This window comes from Rosa rugosa, chromosome 7 (genome assembly GCF_958449725.1).
Source record: "Rosa rugosa chromosome 7, drRosRugo1.1, whole genome shotgun sequence".
Lineage (NCBI taxonomy): Eukaryota > Viridiplantae > Streptophyta > Magnoliopsida > Rosales > Rosaceae > Rosa > Rosa rugosa.
This window is the reverse complement of record NC_084826.1, coordinates 381,770-401,704: the sequence shown is the minus strand read 5'-3', so window position 1 is coordinate 401,704 and position 19,935 is coordinate 381,770. Positions and strand designations below refer to the sequence as shown.

The following is a 19,935-nucleotide window of genomic DNA, read 5'->3' as shown; positions in this document are numbered from 1 at the left end:
ATTTAAAATTCGGGGCGTGACAAAGAGGACTAGTCTAAATGATGATGGTATTCTTCGGTTGCCCCCAGGGCCATGGAAGCTACCTTTTATCGGAAACTTGCATCAGTTAGCTTTGGCCGCTGGTTCTTTACCACATCATTTCTTAACAGACTTGGCCAAGAAATACGGTCCTATGATGCACCTCAAACTTGGACAAGTATTAGCCATTGTCATATCATCACCTGACTTAGCCAAGCAAGCGGTGAAGATTTTCTCAGACCGACCTGGTATTCTTGCTGTGGAAATCATTTCTTATAATAATTCAGGTGTTGGTGCCGATTTCGGCATCAACGAGTCAACGGAAGATCCGTTGAAATCCAAGTGTAAAGTGGTGGGGTTGTTTTCTTCAAGTGTGCCAATCTTTTCCTTCGATTAGTTTGACTACATGAGTAGCTTTGGTCGTTTGCTTGTGACTGAAGGTATGCCCCTGGTGGTCATGTGCCTAGTCTTGGTCGTCCACCTCTTGCGACTGAATGTATGGCCTCGGGCTTCTTTTGCCTGATGTTGGGCGTCCAGGCTTCCTTGTTAGGTGAAATTGAGGGTCTCGTCTCGGACTTCCTTCACCTGATGTTGGGCCTCCAAGCTCCTTGTTGGGTGAAGCTGAGGATCTCGTCTCAGACTTCCTTCACCTGATGATGGGCCTCTAAGCCTTGTTGGGTGAAGCTGAGGGTCTTGTCTCGGACTTCCTTCACCTGATGTTGGGCCTCCAAGCTCCTTGTTGGGTGAGGTTAAGGGTCTCGTCTCGGACTTCCTTCACCTGACGTTGGGTATCCAGTCTGTGGCTTGGGCGTATATCGACCTCCACCTGACGTTGGGCATCCGCCCTCTCGAGCTGGCGGAGCTCCATGGAAAAGACCTGCAAATGTGAAGAGATGGAAGGTTATCGGAGGACCAGCCTAAGGCCGGCCAAACACACTCCGATGCCTAAGTTAGATAAGTGTGTTTGAACATTTATGGAGATTGGGGAAGAAAGAATGATGCTTAAGCATTTTGACATAATAATGGAGTTGACATGTCAATAGAGAAAGAGAGAGAAGAGATTATGCATTTTGGCATGGCTTTTGGGAGAGAAGAGGGAGCTGAAGTCCTCCCTTTCTGCTTGTAAAGGTTTGGTATTTATAGGAGAAGGAGTAGATGAGGTGGAAAGGGATGGTATGGGCTCTTCCCTAAAATCGGGGTGTCAGCCCGTAATTCCTGCTTACTGACACTCCAAGGTATGGGTTTGACAGATTCGGTGACACGTGTCACCACGTTGTGGTCTGATTCGGTTGGTGAAGGGTCAAGAGACAGGTGTCGCACATCCGAGCTTCCCTTTTCCTTGAATTGCTCGTGGCCATGCTGAGGAGCCATGCCTTATGTCGGAACTTGACACTTGGCATGGTTGGTGAGATTTCTCCTTGATTGGTGCTCCATGTTTCTTCATGACGATTGCATGTGTGTGGCCTTAGAGGTTGAGGCTTTAGCCTTGGAGCTCGTGGTCATGATCCTTAGAGGTCGAGAGTTTTAAGCTTGGAGGTCGAACTCTTGTTCTTGGGGGTTGAGGCTCTTGATTCCTTTGGATTATGTTTCCCTGATAGTCAGGTCACGATATGCTTTTGTCTTGCCATCCAAGATGGTGAATCAATCATATGGTGACCGTCTAAGACTTGAGAAGTGGCGATCCAATGTTGAAGACTTGGAGTACCGAAGTGAGGCATCTCGCTAGCCATGGTTATTTCCATCTTATGGTTATCTTTTCTTTCTCGATGAAAGGTTTAAGTGCGTTGAAAGGTCAGAGTCCTACGTGGACTCTTTGACATTTCAACGTGTCCTACGTGGAGTGGGTTGAAAAGTCAAAAGTATTTGTCAAACCAAATTATGACATCAACACAGGCATCGTTGCTAGTCCTTGTAATGATTACTGGAGAGAAATGCGCAAGGTTTGTGCCTTGGAGCTCCTAAGTGCAAAGCGCGTGCAGTCGTTTTCATCATTGAGAGAAGAAGAGACATGGAATCTTGTTCAGTCAATTACTCAATTATCTTGTTCAGTCAATTACTCAAAGAGTTTAATTACATCATTGGTCCACGAAACGATTAGGCTTACTACAGGCTTTGGTGTGCCAGATCTGTTCCCTTCGCTCCAATTGCTCAATCATGTCACAGGGACCAAGTCTGCCGTTGAAAAACTGCATGGAAAGATGGACATGATTCTTGTTGATATTATCAATGATCATAAACAAGTACGTACTACAGAGCGAGAGAGCAGCCGGTGAAGATCATCGGCAGGAAGATCAAGATCTGGTCGACGTGCTTCTACAACTTCAAGAGTCTGGTGAGCTCCAATTCCAACTCACAGCCAACCATATCAAAGCTGTAACCTTGTTAAGAAAGTAGTTAGCACCTAACGAAACTAAGGTCAATTTATTACTTCAACTTAGCTGAACAAACCTTTTCTAATTTCCAAGATATGTACTCTGCTGGAAGTGAGACTTCAGCAACTACTATAGAGTGGACAATGGCGGAACTTATGAAAAATCCAATAGTAATGGAGAAAGCACAGGCCGAGATACGCCAAGTTGTTGCAGGAAAGAAGAAAATTCAAGAGGCAGACATTAAGAAACTAGACTACTTGAAGTTGGTCATAAAAGAAACTCTACGTCTGCACCCTCCAGCTCCCTTAATCCCAAGGAAAGCAAACAAAACATGCAAAGTCAGCGGATATGATGTACCGTCTGGAGCCAGGGTATTGGTCAATGCTTGGGCATTAGGAAGAGACCCGAAACATTGGGGCACCAGTGCTGATTGCTTTGAGCCTGAGAGGTTTCAAGGTTCTTCCATTGATTTTAAAGGGTCCGACTTTGAATTCATTCCATTTGGAGCTGGTAAGAGAATGTGTCCAGGCATCTCATTTGGAACTGCTGCTATTGAGATTGCACTTTCTCAGTTGCTCTAGTACTTCAACTGGAAACTCCCAAATGGGACAAACCCACAAGAGCTTGACATGACTGAATCCATGGGATTGATCACTAGGAAGAGAAACGAATTGCAAGTGATTGCAATTCCTTTCTTTCCATAATGCTATTGGGTCAATTAAAGCTACTGGAAACGCGAGTTAGAAGTCTTAGCCTCTTTCTTTTCGTTCTACCCCACTGCTGCCAAGCAAGGGATCGCAATAACTAAAACTTCAATAATAGCCTATAATTTTAGATTGAATCCTTTGTTTATTTTCATCTGTTTGGTAGCTTTATATTGAGATATCTTTTATATTTGAAATGTACTGAGTACTAGTGTTGCTTTATGAGCTTAGTTGAATTAGCAGATACGCATAACAGGGAGTGAAAGAATGAAACATATATATCAGTTTTGCGATCTAAGTTGGCAATATGATTAGCAGCATGATTGGCCATTTGTTGACCAAGTCCAGTAATTCTGAATATCATAAGAGAGGTCAAAAACTAAGCACGCTTCCCATGCAACTTTTTATATATCGCATCAAAAAAAAAAAAAAAACATTTTATATATTACATTTTTTTATAAAAAATTCAAGTGTTACCTAGCTATACATTATTGATCGAAAATAAAAGTCCAATAACGAAAAGTATTCTGATTTAAAATAAGAATATAATATATTAGTTCTACTTGACTAAAAATGTAATGTAACACATTGTGTGCGTAATCTATTTAAAAACTAAATTTTATGCATGTATGTTTGTTTTTGTATTCTCATATGTAATTAGTCTTAATGGGATGGAAAGTAACATAATGGTGGACAGAATAAAGGTTTCTAGAATTAAAGCAAGCAAAATGTGACTTATTAATATATAGTTAATGGATTTAGTAAAGGGAACAATTTTTTACAATTTGCAATGCTGCTGGAACAATTGAATGTTATTGCATGCTATTCCTTTCATTTTGTAATGCTGCTGGAACAATAGTAAATAAAGTGTTATTGCTTTACTTCCAAAAACTATTCTGTAAGGTCCCGTTTGGATGGAGTAATTTGCAAGGTTTCAAATTTCGGTTTCGATTTCGGTACTTCAAATTTAAGGAAATTTCGGAAAAAGTTTCGATTTCGGTGGAAATTTCGGTTAAAAATAAAGAAATCAAATTAATTGCATTTATAAAATGATATTTTTGAATGAAACTTATCAAAGCTATATATATCTATTTATCAAAGCTAATGAGGATTGGTTGAAAAAGGCCGTTTCTCTCTACAAAAAAACCCTAGGCTTGGTCTTCTCAGTTTTTCTTCATGCCTTGTCCGGCGGCGCGTCCTTGGGATGTCGTCGTCGGACGAGCCAAAGAGGACTTCTTGTCCGGTGGTGGCTCCTTGTGGGATAGAGGTGGTCGAAACAGAGGCCGTACGTTGAAGGCATCAAACCTTCAGGCTCCGGCCTTGTCGATGTCGTCTGGAAGTGTTGGTGAGAGGGGTGAGCAGAGGCGGAGGGGTGGTGGAAGGCAGGCAGGGCTGCGGGATCTCCCCGATTTCTGGGCATCGACGATGACGAAAGGAAATCTCGGGTTGGCTAGGTGGGCGGCGAGGAATGATGTGGCGTTGCGATCTGATCTAACCTCAGATCGATACCGCGCCGATGGGTGGCTGTCATCGTTTTCAGGGCATCTCAGATCTTCATTTGGGTGGTCGGGTGTCGGGATTTGACAGCCAGAAGGTAGGAGGGGAGGCGGTTCTGATAGAGGTGTGACGGCAAGGACATTTCTGGCGGCGACGGACTGCGTGCGGACCTTCAGTCGGGCCTCATGGTTCCCGGGCCAAGAGTTTCTTCCTAGGCCCATTTTTTATGTTTTTGCTTTTATGCTTATTATTTTCCTTTTAGCTTTAGGTGGCTTTATGCCCTTAATAATGTCCTATTCTAAGTTAGTAGGGCGAGGTGGACACTGTCCCGGTTCGTGCACCTTGAGTGCTGTGTCTGGCCGAGGATGGCGGCGAGTTTCTGACTTCGTCAAATGGTCGCAGCCTCCTAGTGGCAGGATGAAACTAAGTGTCACCGGATTTATTTTTCGGTGGCAACATAGTGGGAAAGTTGATATTATTAGTGTATTATGGATCCTTGTGAGCTTTATCTTTCCGGTATGTCGCCAAAATTGTAAAGCAAATAGAGTAGCAAGTTGTGCACTCTTTGCTAATTGGTGCGTGTTAGAATACACACGACTAGTTGAGACTTCTGATATTATTTCGGAACGTTCTCTTACGGCTTATTGTATTTTGGGGTTTCGGTACTATGTCCCCCCCAGTGTATTCTATGGTTTCATTATTGGTTAAGGCTTAAGGGCAGCCGTTATGACCCTACCTCAAAAAAAAAAAAAAAAAAAAAACCTATTTACAATGTAACATCTTTAAAATTATACATTTATAATAGAATTATGATATTTTATATGGACGAGTAATTAACTAGTACGGTAGTAAATTGCTAAACTAGTGTTTTTATCTATGTGTATTGATAATGTAAATATGATTTACTTTTTTTAATAATTAGAAAATTACAAGGGGGTGGGGCGGGGCACGTAAAACCAAAACCCCGTGAATGAAAATGAACAAGTACAATTATATTCCTATAAAAGCTACTGCGATGTGGTTCGATCTAGCTGGTTGAATTGCTTTCATTTAGTATCATACAATACTGCTCCCAAGTACATGATTTTTGGAAATGATTTTCGTACTTCATCACATGGTTATTGTATGTGTACGTGTTGTTCCCTTTCCACATGCAATCCATATATCGGATATTATGGAATTACCTAATATGATGTTACAGTGTATGAAACATACAATATTTGCGATGAAGCAAAAAGAAAATCATGTTATGGTTAGAGCATTCAACTTTGTCGCAGATAAAAACAAAAAGGTTTTTTGTTGTATTCAACTTGATTGCAAAAAAAAAAAAAAAATCAAAATTTCATATTTTCTCTATAAAAGTATGAAGTAAAAGTTCATTGTAGGTGACATAAAAATTTAACAGAAATTTTAGAGAAATTTCGGACAAAATTTCGGTGTGAATTTTTAAATATATATTGTGTGTGTAGATATTTCGGAAATTAAGAATTTCGGGGAAATGTATGGAAAATTTCGGGAAACTTCTGACGGAAATGATATAGCATATGAATTTTGTTTCGGTACTTCAAAATTACGGAAATTTCGGCACTTTCGGAGAAATTTAAAACCTTGGTAATTTGTAGTTGAGGATTTGGATTTGAGACTCCCTACTCCAAATCATCCTGTTTGGCTATCTTATTTAATGGGTAATTGGATTTCTCCAAAACTAGCCTAGAGATTTCAGACAGCAAAAGTTGATGATTTCAAATAACTAGGGGACTCTAGTTATTTGAAAATTGAAATCATCAGGTCTTCGATTGAAGAGAAAAAACACAGATCGCAGCGAATCTCTCTCTCTCTCTCCCCGTTCCAGCTCAGCCTCTGTAGCTTCTTTTGCATTGCCGACGACTCCTTGACTCCGGCGACGGTGGACGAGCTTTCTGCCGTCGACTTCATCCCCTCCGAGTCAAGTTGCAGATTGCTTTGATGGTTGACTTGGCTAAGTTGGATGTTGTGTTCTAATATTGCAAAATCTAAATCTTCAATTTTAAATCTTCACATAACCTTTCAAGAGAGACTTACGTACGGCACCCGCACCACGTGGCAGTGGGGTTGTCCAATCAATGCCCAAGCAGGGGGCATTTTGGGTATTTCACATTAAAAATCAGAAGCAGTTTCGGAAAAGAGAGAAAATTTTCTTTCTTCTGATTGGAGGGCCGCACCACGTGCCCCTATACAAGAATTTCTCTAACCTTTCTCAATCCAAACAATAAAATTTCAAATACACGTATTTCAATTCTGCAGATTTTAATACATCAGATTTGAAATTCAAATCCAAATCAAAATCTTGTTTCCAAACGGGCCTTAGGGGTTTGTTGCATTACAATTTGCACACTGACATACTATTAGGTGTTTCGTCCTTTGGATCCAAAGAAAACTAGTCTTCGTTCTTATACCATGCTCTCTGATATGCCGTATACTATATATTAGCCGTATATCAGTTCCTAAGCATTAAATTGAAGTTACCTATTAGCAAAACGAGAATTAGTGAATCGGAAATTATTTAGCCATTCAATATAACCATATATATTAATCACTTTAGAGCAACTCCAACAGCTTCTCTATAATTTTTGTATTATAGGGAAGCAAAAATCAAAGCTTTAAGCAATTTTTCTTCTTCAACTCCAACAGATTCCCTAGTTTACAGCAATCTCTAAATTCTTCCTTAAAATTTTAGAGATTGCTGTAAATTTAGGGAATTTTGTTTTCTCTCTCCTCACTTTCCCTAAAATGGAGAAAGTTATAGGGAATCTGTTGGAGCAAAAGTTGCTCATTTTTCCCTAAAATAGAGAAAAACTAAAATATGGGGAAGCTGTTGGAGTTGCTCTTAGGCTGTAGTTATCATATGTAGAATCTCATATAGGCCATTTGCATGCACCTCCTTTTCTGCTCACCGAGAGGTTAGGATTAATTTCTTAGATATTCACAGTTGTATTTAAGTATTATTTTGGCGTCTAATCATGCATATAAGCCAACAATAATTAAACAAACACTCATTTCTCTTGTGGCCGGACTCTATATCTCCTCCTACGTACCTAGCTTGCTTCTTCACCTGGCATAGTTGTTCAATTGCTACTGCTATAGCTCATAGCAATAAGAGTGCATGTACCTAACTATACTACCCGCGTGACAGGCGGGAATACTTACCACTATACTACCCGCGTGACAGGCGGGAATACTTACCACTATGCAATAAGAGTGCATGTACCTACGTACCTAACTTGTTGTGGTATTTTAATTAAAACTCGCAAGCGCACGAATCGTCGTTAGTATAGTGTGCATGTACGAGGTCGTTCCAACTGAGGATTGATAATCAATTTAAATTCTAACCTAATTAATCCAAACACAAAAACACATAAACAATCAAACTAAAGAAAATATGGTTTTAAGGTTTTCGACTTAAACAAATAATGTGAAAATTAAAGAAAGAAAGAAAGAAACAAATAATGATAAAACCTAGGGTTTCAGAATCAACTACTAACAATCCTATTTATGTTTCAATGCAATTAACAGATTCTTTTGTTTCTCTAGATGATAATTCCCGTATCTAAGTCCTTCTCAGGTACTCTAGACCATAGTTTTCCTTAAGTGTATGATGCTCTCCCTCTCGGGTAAAGATCTTATATCCTAACTATGCAGTTTATCATTCTCAGGTATAAATTTAACATGCAGAATTCATTACGCTTTAGAAAACAAGGGAATCAAGCAAATCATTAGTCTTTCTCAAGTAATAATGTAATTTACCACACTTAATCACAAGAAGCTAATCAAATTATATTGCATCTCTGCTTCAAATTTGTCTTCCAATTACTATATGCAAAGCCCTAAGGTGATCAATCAAAGAACTTAAACATAAAGCATCAATTCAAATAGTGATTAAGTATTCATCATAAAGAAACTATAAATCCATCAATAAAACATCAAAGTACATAAATAATCATGATAGGGCATCATCCTAACCCTAGAAAAGGTTTAACAAAAGATAACTAAATAAAACATAGGAAAAACATAAAAAGAATGGAAGGGGAAAAGAAGGGAAAGATGGATGAGTCGTCTCTGCTCCGTAGGCGTCTACATTGTGCTCCCGAGACTCTCTTCTCATGTAAATTCGTGCTCCCTTATATAGGGAAGATTTCTGCTCATCTTTGGCTTCATGTTTCCTTGTAAGACTTGGATTTGGATTTCTATCTTCATTTGGAATGGGAAAACCTTGAAATATCTCTTGTAGAAGTAGGAATAAGTTCATCATTTAATCCTCATCTGAATTAACTTCCTTGAAACATTAGGATTGACAGTCTTGTGCCACGGAACTTGAGTTCTCCATGAATGGTTGTAAATTCCCGAGCAGATTTCCTGTCCGACCTATCTTCACTCAAATAATCATAACTTTCTCCAGAAGTATCGAAATCGAGATCCGTAAAATTATACAGAAAGTAGACATCCGTAGCTTTCCAATGATATAAGGTTCATTGTCTGATTAGATCGATCTGAGTAACTCCCAGTAATTCGGCGAAGTTGGGTGTTCTGCACAGACAGATTCGGGGACCTGGGCGTCTTTCAATCCTAGTTAGCTCATTTTAACTTCTTTTCTTCTCTTTATGGAACAAACCTACAAAAACACTATAACAACATAAATGACTCGAAATAAGGAGGACTAAGCATAAATACTAAGATTAAGAGGCAAAGAAATATAGGAAAATATGAGCACATCACTATGTTCCAAATCCAAATCCAAATCCAAATCCAAATCCCTTCCCTTAATAATCTCTTTCTCTTAACTAATTCCCTGGTTATCCTAGTTATCCTAGGTCTACTACTGAATTGGTATTGGAAGAAGATGACTAGTACTATTAGCCATACTTGTCCTAGTCTTAGGTTGCCCCCAGAGCTGCCTCTTATTGGAAACTTGCATCAGTTGGCTTTGGCCGGCTCTTTGGCACATCATATCCTGAGAGACTTGGCCAACAAGTATGGTCCTATGATGCACCTCAAGCTGGGACAAGTATCTGCCATAGTCATTTCATCACCAGAATTAGCCAAGCAAGTATTGTAGGTACATGAGGCTTCTGCTTTCTCCAACCGACCTATTGTTCTATTTATGGAAGTTGTGTTCTACAATTGTTCAGGTATTATCTCTAGTCCTTGTAATGATTATTGGAGAGAAATGCGCAAGATTTGTGTATTGGAGCTCTTAAGTGCAAAGCGTGTGCAGTCATTTTTTTCATTGTGAGAAGAAGAGACATGGAACCTTGTTCAATCAATTAGTCAATTATCACAGCCAATCAACCTTAGCGAGATGATTTTCTCCATGATGGGCAGCATTACGGTCTGTGCAGCCTTGGGAAAAAAAATGCACACATCAACAAGAATTCCCATCATTGATCCATGAAACAAACAACCTTGGTGCAAGCTTAAACATCCCAGACTTTTTTCCTGTCTCAAATTTCTCCGTTGTTTCACAAGGGAAATGTCTGCCCTTGATAGAATACATCGGAAGATGGACATAATTCTTGATGAAATCTCAATGATCATAAACTAGTATTCAAGAGAAAGAATACCATTATTGCAGCACCAGCAGCAGCTGGTGAAGATCATCTGCAGGAAGATCAAGATCTAGTGGATGTGCTTCTTCAACTTCAAGAGTCTGGTGACCTCCAATTCCAACTCACAACTGACCATATCAAAGTTGTCACCATGGTAGTACAGCTTTTTACCCAATGAATTACTTAAAAGTCAATTTGTTGATGCAACTCATCAATATATTCTCAGGATATGTACGCTGCTGGAAGTGAGACTTCAGCAACTAGTATAGAGTGGACAATGTTGGAACTTAAGAAAAATCCAAGAGCAATATGGAGAAAGCACAGGCCAAGATACACGTCAAGTTCTTGCAGGATAGAAGAAAATTCAAGAGGCGACATTAAGAAACTAGACTACTTGAAGTTGGTCGTAAAAGAAACTCTACGTCTGCGCACACCCTCCAGTTCCCTTAATCCCAAGGCAAGCAAACAAAACATCCAAAGTCAGTGGATATGATGTACCATCTGGAGCCAGGGTGTTGGTCAATGCCTGGGCAATAGGAAGAGACCCGAAACATTGGGGCGCGCCAGTGTTGATTTGTAACACCCCAAGCTGCACCTCACCAGCTTAAGCACGTCACAGTGCCGCAAGTCTCTACAACATAAACCAAACGCTCGATTTACATTCTAGAGAACCGCTAGGTATTTTGTTTGGAAAACTTTTTGTATAGCGAAAGCTACAAATATTTTTGAGGTGAAAATCCTTGAATCACCAAATTCAATTTGTTCGTCTAGACTTGAAATGAATGCTCACTCAGAAGGTACAAAATTCAAGGAATAAGAATTTAACTAGGTTCGACACAAGAATAGTTTCAAACAAGTTTCGGGATACAAAGATTGAGAAATAGATATCAAAATAAAGTCTAGATGACGGTTTACCGAACTTGTTCCGCACACCCAGCTCCATCCGCTATAGTCCCATCACTAGTGCACAGTACCTGCATCCACACTGTTGTAGGGGGTGAGCTTTCGTCCTCGCTGCTCAACCGGAACTCTACCTCAACTAGAATTAAAGCCAATAAATAAATTTTTGGGCTGCCCAGTATGAAAACGTACTTAAACCAAATATTTAAATGAACGACAAACTTTACAAAAATGCTTTCTGACTCAAAAATCGATGCAAGGTACACAAGTAGACATGCGCGCTGAATCTTACCCGATGGCCGGTCCCACAGACCCACTACACGACCTTACCTCAACTAATTTGTAAACCAGGTAAGCGTAGCGAGAGCGTCCGCTACCTAGCTACACACACGGAATCAGGTCGTCTTTGCTATCGCTCACTGTCCGACCGGTGTAGCTAACCCTCCGGAGGTTTAGGGGATCGAACCCAGGGAAGTCAGTGCCCCCTTTGCTCTTAAGCCATCACATTTCTCACACGGTTTGGTTAGTATGCATTGCATTTTAACTTAACCAAACCATACCAACTAACATGCATCATTTAATAACAATATATAAGAAAATCACTAACCGAGGAGAGTCCTGAATCCCTACCTGGATTCCGATGTTTTCTCTCACGTACTCCGAGAGTCGCAAACCTTCCGTTCCTTGGGTAGCTGGAGTCCCAAGTTCCGACATTTCGATCGTTATTAATTTATTGAACAAATATCTGAATCTCGATGATTAGTAAATCATATAACCAACTTTTCCTGGTTTGACCAGGAGTTGACCAAGGTTTGATTAATCTTTCCTGTTTGACCAGGATTGACCATTTTGAGTTTTTGACCGATATTGACCAATCGCAACTACATTGACAAATAGTCCCAATTACTCGACACTTTATTTTGAAATTAGAATATAGACCAATTTCCATGCATTTCCTTACATATGGCATCACATAGTAATTCCGTCGAATTTACTATGGACACCCGACATGATTCCATTTTCATACAAGGTATGCCCAAATTACTAAGGACACCCAAATATAACTTGATCTTTTTCACATCGTCAGAACCAATTCAACTAAACGTATACTTGCATATTTATGGTTTGTCATTTTCACCAGAATAAGAAACATACTACAACATCCATCACCAAAATCATTCAACAACTACGATCTTAGCAAACATGGACAAAACAACAAGCTCACAACATAGCTTTCGACTTCTTGTGACTATCTACCCAACTTACTCTTCTCAAACACAACATCACAGCAAGCATACAACATGGCAACCCAATTTCCAGAGGCCAACTACAGAGATAAATTCTCAGAACCCAACTCACCTTGTGATCAACTAGATCGAAAAGGAACCTCGAATTGCAGGTTTGCTTTCCAACGAAGAACACAGCAAGCTGAACCTAGACTAACCAACCAACTCAGTTCGTTAACATCCGATTATCTCCAAGTGCAAAACTTTGATTCAAGGTTGAGATTATACCTGTTTGAGCCCAAAAGTAATTTTGGCAATATCCTTCAGTGGATCTAGCACAGCGGGCCGATACCTGCGGCCCAAAAATAAACATACTTGGTTTTGGGTTACGACTCCGCCTATTCCGGAATCCATGAGGAGAGCGAAGTCCTATTGGAATCAAGTAATAGAGATTGACTAGGAAACTCCAGTCAATAATCCTTCTACGACAAGAAGCGGTCGAAACCCTAGGTATATATACCAGGTTTCGAGGACAGATTAAAGACCTCTCTCAAATCAATCAATCCTAGCGATTACAAAGCCTCCCAGGAGCAAGCCTTCAACCTCGTTGAAACCCGGTGACCGCGATCCAGTCCCAGTCTCCCCAAGAGCCGACTGCTAGCATCACCAGACCAACCCGGCGACCGTACTTCCAGTCCTAGTCTCCCCAGGAGCAGACTGCGAGCGCAACCGCCACCGTTACTACCAGCGAAGCAAGGGTAACGCCCTCGCAACCCAGCGAAGCTAAAGTCACGCTTTAGCGCAACCCCGTGCTTCTCCCAACTTCCCAGTGATTGCTCTGCTTAGTCTACAACACTAAGTATCGATTCGGTGAACGCAAGAGACCACAACCAAAGTCCTTATCCGTAAGGAAAAAGTCCTTTTCCGAAAGGCTAGAGAAGAACCCTGTGACGAGGTTGGTGCTCTCCTCGTCCACAGCGCTTGAAGAAGAAGTCAGGTCAAGGGACTACCCCAACGACTGCACCCCGCGGTGCTGGCACGCCTGCGCAATCACTTGCTCAAAAGAGACAGTTTGCAAGCCAACTGATTTTGGAGCCAAACATTTTGGCACGCCCAGTGGGACCAAACTAGTGTCTCTTCGTGAACGGTAGCCATTGGGAAGTCAAGCGAAAACCCTTACCAAAAGGTTTACGCTAACTGCCCAAAGCATAAGACCTCCAGTTACAAGCCGCATTCTCGCGCGGATTGTCGTGGTCTTTCTGAGCAACATAAGACCTCCAGTGGCTCAAAGATTCGCTCTTCATCCCCATCCAACCGAGATGTCGACGGAAAAAGGAGAGAATCGTCCGACCGCTGCTGAGGGTCAAACTGTCACTAACAACCAGGCCAGCGAGCCGGTTGACACTGTCGCTAGCTCCAACACAGCGACGAGTGTGCAAAGAGAGGCTTTCGTTCCGAAGCCTATCCCAGAAGGGGCCTCCTCCGAGGTCGCGTTCGTAATTATCCTGGAGAACATCAAAAACCACAGCAAGAAGATAGCTGCTGACCTTGCAAGGGATAATGCGAGAGCCGACCAGGTCATACGCGAGATAAACCAGCGTATTTCCCAACAAGCGGAGGAAACTAAGCAGCAAATCTCACAGACTGAGAATGCTTTGATGGCCCATGCTTCAGGTATCGCAGAAGAGCGGAACCAGCGCCAGAAAGGAATAATAGAGGCCATTGCGAACCATACGAAGCAAACAACGGCTGACATGGCTGGTCTCCGTAAAGATGGAGAGATCCTCGCAACCGAGGTTGCCATGCAGAGGGCCGAGCTGAACCAGGCTAAGGAGGTATTAAACCAGACCTTGGGTGATCCCAATGCTATCCTTGGTTCTCTTGGCCAGCCATCCGGTTCGGGCAAATACGTGCCACCGAACCAGCGCGAGAAGGTTAGCAGCCATACTGCTATACCTGCCGCAACTGTTGCTGCCACGCCGCTGAAAAACAAAGAACAAGCGCTAGTTATCGGCAGCAGCAAAGATAAAGGTACTGCCTCAAGTGGGCAGACTACCAAGCAGAAGCACCAGGCCTCAAAGGGCGCTGGAACCTCGTCCGATTCTACGTTCGTTCAATACGACAGCGACGGGGCAGAGAACGTATATCAAGAGCTGCCGGGAAGCTACTATGGGATTGACCAGGCTGGTAATCCGGTTAGGATAACAGCGCTGGCAAAGGAGATGCCCATACCAGGAGTGACTCTTCAACAACCCGCTACAACCCGCGTTGTCCACATAGGAGAAGGGGCAGCGACTGTAAACCAAGCAATACCTGTGCAGCCTGTTCGCCATGCAGCGGCCATACCACCTCCTCCTCCTCCGGGTCCAGAATATGTGAGACGAGATGAGGTAGAGGAGATGATTAGACAGGCTAACCCTAGGGCCCAGATGGATGGGATCTATAAGGGACCTTTCCCGCCGCATATAATGCTCGCGCCTTTCCCCAGGGGCTATAAGAACATTATATTTGCTACTTTCTCAGGGGAAGACTCCGAGAATGCGGCAACCCATCTGGCTAGGTTCAGGGTACAATGCGGCCAGTACCAGAATGATGACATCCTCAAGTGCAGGATTTTTGGCACTTCTCTCTCAGGAGCTGCCTTCAGGTGGTTCTCCAAATTGCGGCCACGAACTGTAGCAGATTGGCCTGCAATGGAAAAGCTTTTCCGGGAGACTTTCGGGGCCACAGAACCTGAGGTAGACTTGGCCTCTCTCACCCAGATGGCCCAACAGCCCACAGAGTCCGCTGTGGCCTATCTTCAGCGCTTCCAGATTCAGAAGGCCAAGCTGAATGTGATCCTGCCAGAGAAAGAATTGATCAAGTTGGCGATCAAGGGCTTAGAGCCTCGCCAGCGAAAGAAGCAGCATGGCAGCATGATCCAGTCAATGGGAGAGCTCATCACAGAGGTGGGAAGCTTCGAACACCTCCTCAGAGAAACTGACGCCAGGAAGAATGCGTCCAGAGGAACATACGTACCAGGGAAACACCGCACTGTAGCGGCCCTGAGCTACCAGCCGGCTACGTATGATCCTTACTACCACTATCACAGTGAGGACGTGGCTCAGGAGGACGAGGAGGAAGATGAAAGCGACATCGCCGCTTATGAGCTGACAGGGAGAAAGAACCCAGCCTTAAAGCAATTGAAAATCTCCAAGGAACCTGTCAAGCTCAAATCGATGGCCTTCACTAAACCTGAATTCGTGACGTATACATATGATGCCAACAAGGCACACGAGATTCTAGATGAGATGATCGCCGCGAAGATGGTGAAGACCGACTTTGGACCTTTTCCTCGACCAGATCAGCTGAAAGGAAAGAAGTACTGCAAATTCCATAACCTGTGGAACCACAATACAGCTGATTGTGTGAAGCTCAAGGACCAGATTCAGGTATGGCTCAACAACGGTAGTCTTCAGGTGGAAGCTCCAGTAACTGCAGCAGCGCTTGTTGACCTAAACCCTTTTCCTGATACTGGGATTAACATGGTCGATGTGAACTGGACCAAGCAGAACCAGAGGAAACCAACTCTGGATTTGTCCACGAAAGGACAAGAAACAGAGCCTAAAGAGGCTCCTGCCCAGAAGAAGGCTAAACCATTTGGTCAAGCCTCGCCAGTAGTGTTATGCTCGCGGTGCAAAGAAGAGTGTGGCATCCAAGTGCCGCACGAAGAGGTCGAGCAGACATTTCGTTTTGGCTCTTTCCCTCCCATTAAGTGGGCTTCGCCATCACGACACTACCAGCCTTCCAGCCCAAGAGAAAAGGAGAGAATGGGGTCGCCTACATCGCCAAAGGACTCCAATCTGTTCAAGAAGCTGAAGGCAGCTACAGCTGATCAGAAGATGGAGGAAAAGGTCGCGAACAAGCACAAAGACATTCTGACCAAGCCCTACATACCACCTGCTTCAACCGCTACCATCAAAGAAGGAAAGTGGTACACCAGGGAGAAGGGGAAGGCAGTGGAGATAAGTCATTCCAAGAAGCGAAAACTGCAGCGCAGATTTGGTGAAGCCAAGCGCGCGCTAGAGGCTTTAGACCAGGGCCTGATCAAACCGTCACAGTTAGTCAAATCTCCTGAGCAGTATCAGAAGGAGATGGAAGCGCTCGCTGCCAAGCCATTAGTGGCTCCTCTCAGTCTGCGAAAGCCAGCGAGCTCAGAATCTGGGGCATCTAAGCCCAACGTTTTTTGCAGGATTACCAAGGAGAGAACACCTCCGCTGGCCAGAAAGGAGAGCTCGCCGTCCAGGCGACCACACGTCAGGCGCAGGTTGTCTCGCGAGGAACCAGAAGCCAAACCCTCGGTTTTCGAGAGACTGGGGGGCAGAGACAAGACTACCGACACTTTACAGTGGAGACCTAAGAAAGTCCAAAGTTTGGTGGTCGCTCCCCCAAAGGAGGATATTGCTAGGGAACTGAAGCCAGATTCCCTTGAACAAGCTTCAGTGGTTCAAGAGCTCGAACAATGTGAAGTAAAAGGCCTCACCGAGGAATCCTTAGTGGACAGGTTGGTCAAACAATTCAACACGGATATCCCTGTCCACGAACCCGAGCTTAACCTGGAGGACGACATAGATGAATTCGAAACGTCCTGCAATATGGTTTATGTGCTTCCAGCGCGGTATGCAATGCCGGTCGCTGCTCAGGAATGCGTAGAAGCTGAGGAAAGTAATACACAACCCCTGCAGATCACGTCAGCAGTCCCAACACCGGTAGAAGAGTTTGTTTGTCTGGAAACAGAGGACGCTAACGGTAAAGAATTCTTCATAAGCTTCACTAGGCCAACTCCTGCTATGGTCCAGCACATGAGACCTTTATACATCACGGCGGACGTTGGTGGTACCAAAGTTAGCAAGATCATGGTTGATACTGGAGCTGCTGTTAATGTCATTACTACCAGGACCATGCACCTGCTAGGGATCAAGAAGGAGAAGATCCAGTCGACATCTCTTACTCTCAAGAACTTCGCGGGGACTGTAACAAAAACCCTGGGTTTACTTTTCTTGCGTATCAAGGTAGGTCCAGCAGAGGGAGTTTACGCTTTCTTTGTGACAGACTGCTATGCGGCCTACAGCGCTATCCTGGGCAGAGATTGGATTCACCGGAGCTACTGTGTTCCGTCAACCCTCTATCAGGAACTTATTATGTGGAACAGGGAGACAGACAAAGCTGAGGTGATCAAAGCGGACCCTCGTCCTTTCCCAGTATCCGCAAACTATGTGGATGCCAGGTACTACTTGGAGCCTATCGCTCCATTGCACGTCAGTGGCATCGATAACAAAGGCCGCCCCACAGGGGTGACGGCCTCTGAACTGGCACAGTGGGGGCTTACGCTCGCAAAAGAAGGCTTAGAAAGGCCTGGCCACGCTGTGCCTAAACCCTTGAACGATTAATGGATTACGACCTTCCAGAAGAAGGGATAGAGGCCCTCCACTCGCTGCATGAAAGATTATCATCATATCTAGTGGAAAAAGAGGCCTATGAGCAAATCGCGACTTTGGAAATCGTTGAAGAGGGACTCTCTGATCAGGAACAAGAGGATGAGGTAGAAATCCAGCTCGCTCCGGCAGCGTTGGACGACACGCCTCCTAAGGTCAGAGATCCTACCGAGAAAGTCAATCTCGGAACAGTAGATGAGCCTATGGAAGTGGCTATCAGTGCTTACTTAGAGCCTAGCGAGAAACAGAGGCTTATTGACTTATTACTAGAATTCAAGGACTGCTTTGCGGAAAAGTATGAGGATATGCCTGGCCTGTCACCGGACTTGGTTTGCCATCAGCTACCAACACTCCTTGACAAGAGGCCTGTGAAACAAGAGCCGCGAAGAATGAATTCAGAGACTCAAATCCTCGTTAAAGAGGAGGTCGAAAAAATGCACAAATCAGGCATTATCAGGGTGGCCAAGTATAATCAGTGGCTATCTAACATAGTGCCTGTCCGAAAGAAGAATGGTAAGATGAGGGTCTGCGTAGATTACAGAGACCTTAATACTGCTACACCTAAAGATGTCTACCCCATGCCGGTCGCGGATATGTTGGTAGATGCCGCTGCGCGGCATGAATTACTGTCCTTCATGGACGGCACTGCGGGGTATCACCAGATTCCGGTTGCAGAGGAAGACAGACACAAAACCGCGTTCCGCTGCTCTGGGTTCGCGGGCGTTTTTGAATATGTGGTTATGCCTTTTGGACTGAAGAACGCTGGAGCGACTTACCAAAGAGCCATGAACCTAATCTTCCATGACATACTTGGAAAGATTTTGGAGGTTTACATTGATGACGTGGTTGTCAAGTCTCAAAAAAGAGGGGATCATATCACAGACCTCAGGAAAGTATTCGAGCGCATGCGACAGCACAAGCTTAAAATGAATCCTGCTAAGTGCGTTTTTGGAGTTCAAGCAGGAGACTTTCTGGGGTTCATTGTCCATCAGAGGGGAATTGAGGTCCCTGAAGACAAAGCGAGCGCAGTTATCAACGCATCTCCGCCACGCACGAAGAAAGAGCTACAGCGCTTGCTTGGTAAAATCAACTTCCTGAGACGCTTCATCTCTAACTCTGCAGGTAAGATCCAGCCTTTCTCTCCTCTGCTGAAGCTGCAGGGCCAAAGCGAGTTTGTCTGGGAACATAAGCACCAAGAGGCTTTTGACAGAATCAAGGCCTACCTGGCGAGCCCGCCAGTGCTCGTTCCTCCTAGGGCTGGATTTTCATTAAAGCTATATATATCAGCAGCTGAGGCTTCTATTGGCAGCCTACTCGCCCAAGACGATGAGGATGGTGTCGAACATGCCATATTCTACCTTAGTAGGACAATCACAGACTGCGAGACAAGGTACACTCCAATGGAAAAGCTATGTCTCACATTGTACTTCTCAGCGTGCAAGCTGCACCACTACATGTTATCCTTTACCACTTGCATCATCGCTCAGACTGACTTAGTCAAGTACATGCTATCGCGACCTATTCTGAGAGGCCGCATTGGCAAATGGGTGTTAGCTTTATCTGAATTCTCACTACAGTATGTGCCGCAAAAGGCAGTAAAGGGACAGGCTATCGCAGATTTCCTCGCGCACCACCCTACCTTAGACATCCCTATAGTGAAGGAGTTAGAAATAGCAGCTGTGGCCATCACTCGGCCAGATTTGGCGCGCATCCCAGAGTACGCTATTTTGTACCAAGCCACAGTCTCCTTACAGCCCTGGATCCTATACTTTGACGGTTCAAGAACGGAAACGTTAGCAGGGGCTGGGATTGTTCTGGAAAATCCAGCGGGCGATCGGTTCTCTTATTCTTTCCAGTTGGAGTTTAAGTGTACCAACAATCAAGCAGAGTATGAGGCCCTTATCATTGGCCTAGAGGTTCTGCTAGAGTTAGGGGTGAGGGACGTTCAGGTACACGACGACTCTTTGCTCATAATCAACCAGCTCCAAGGAAAGTACAAGTGTGAAAGCTTTTTGCTCATACCCTACATGCATCGTGCCATTGAACTTCTAGATCAATTTGACGATGTAGACTTGGAGCACATACCTCGTGAGCGCAACTTTGCGGCCAATGAACTCGCTCAATTGGCTACAGGCATTACATTGAAATATGGCGTTCGCGAG

The 19,935-nt window shown here is 43.8% G+C and overlaps 1 pseudogene; it reads left to right on the top strand.

Annotated features, from left to right (window-relative positions):
* Positions 1 to 19: 19 nt before the first annotated feature.
* LOC133720783 (desmethyl-deoxy-podophyllotoxin synthase-like) lies at positions 20 to 3,316 on the top strand (annotated as a pseudogene).
* The last annotated feature ends 16,619 nt before the right edge of the window (positions 3,317 to 19,935 follow it).